Source organism: Tupaia chinensis, unplaced genomic scaffold (assembly GCF_000334495.1).
Source record: "Tupaia chinensis unplaced genomic scaffold, TupChi_1.0 Scaffold148004_1, whole genome shotgun sequence".
NCBI lineage: Eukaryota > Metazoa > Chordata > Mammalia > Scandentia > Tupaiidae > Tupaia > Tupaia belangeri.
Genome location: NW_006207854.1, coordinates 641,063 through 642,618, shown reverse-complemented (window position 1 = coordinate 642,618; position 1,556 = coordinate 641,063). Strand labels below are relative to the sequence as shown.

General features: G+C 58.9%; 1 protein-coding gene across 1 annotated transcript in view; it reads right to left on the bottom strand.

The window, feature by feature from the left end:
- The window catches only part of FMNL1 (formin like 1), a 29,377-nt gene that overhangs the window by 21,273 nt on the left and 6,548 nt on the right, over positions 1 to 1,556 (bottom strand). The window lies entirely within an intron of this gene.

Sequence of the window (1,556 nt, the reverse complement as noted above, 5' to 3'; positions counted from 1 at the left end):
CCTCCCTCCCACCTTCCTCTAAGGGATGACACAGCAAGAAGGCCCTCAGTAGATGCGGGTCCCTTGACCTTGGATTTCCCAGTTCTAGACTGTAAGAAATACATCTCTGTCTTTTATAAATTGCTCTGTGTCAGGTGTTCTGTTGCAACGTCACAAAATAGATTAAGACAGCCATCTCCAGCCAGGCCCAACTGTGGTCAGTAGACAGCTCATTGCCACAGTCACTATCCACCACATGTGCCCAGACCAGCCCACCAGTGCCTCTCAAACACCAGAAAACCTCTTGCAAGGAGAGCAGACAGCATCCTCCATCCCCAGCCCTTTCCAGCCCCCCACTGGGTCCCTTCAAGAAGGAAAGGGTGGGGCTGGGTGAGGGAGCTGAGGTCAGCCCTAGCCAGGCAGAGAGTTCTAAGCAGGTGCGTCATCACTGGAGGGGATTTTGGGGAAGAAGGTCACTCGGCCACAAGAGCCGGGGAGAACACCAGCATGCTGGTCTGTGGTGCTGGTGGCCAGGCCGGGAGTCCCCTCAGGAGCTAAGAAAGATTGGCAGAGCCCTGCCTGGGCCCTCCCCCCACAGCCACAGATGACAACGTTACAACATCTCCGTCACACAGGGCAGGTGGAGGGCTCAGCCCAGGGCTGGGGAATCACCCAGGTGTTGCCAGTAGCAGGGACTCCCTGAACCCCAAGACTTTGCGTGTCTCCCTAGTAGATCGAGAAGAGTCCAGTTCATCCCAGTTCAGTAAACCCCAGGTTTATCAAGGCCCTGCTATGTGTCCAGCCCAAAAAAAATAGTTCTTGCCCTCAAGAAGTTCTGACTGGAGATGTGGGAGCCCCCAGAGATTCTCTGGCCAGCATCAAGGAGGCCCCGGTCACCAGCTCTGGTGGCTCAGAATATCACGTGGCTCTGAGAGGCCACAGCTGGAGCAGAGAGGGAGCCACGCCCCCAAGGCTCCTCAGCCAGCTTCCTCTCTAGGGCGCTGGGCCTAGTTCTGGGGCTCTGGCCAGACCTTGCCCCAAAAATCACTGCCTTGGGTCAGCCTCAGACAACAGGAAGCCGTGTGCTCTGGACCCCATTGCCTAAGCTTTCCGGCTGGGGCCTACCCAAGAGATGAAAGTGCCTGGCCACCAGCCCCACCCTACACTCTCCTCCCCCGCCAGACGGAGTTGGGGTACGTCATCCTCTCCCCCATTGCGAAAGTGAGCCTGGGTTGAGAAAACCGCCTCCACCACTGTCTCATTGGCAAGGTCCTCCAGCCCGCCAAGGGCCAGGACAGCTGCCGCCGCCACACCCGAGAAGGACTGCCCAGGAAGGGGCCTTCAGACTTGGGGAGGGGTCCTACTTGGCCAAGGAGGCCTCCCCGAGGGTCTGTCTCCACTCCACAGAGACAAAGGGTGTGGCAGGGCAGGCCGAGATGGAGGAGCAAGGCTGAAGGGGAAGGAGGAAGCTGGAGAAAGGGAAGACAACCCAGGGACCTGGACCTGTGAGCAGTGCAGAGGGGATGGTGGCCAGGGAGCGAGGGGATGGCCGAGCCCCAGTATCTGAGCCTTAGGGG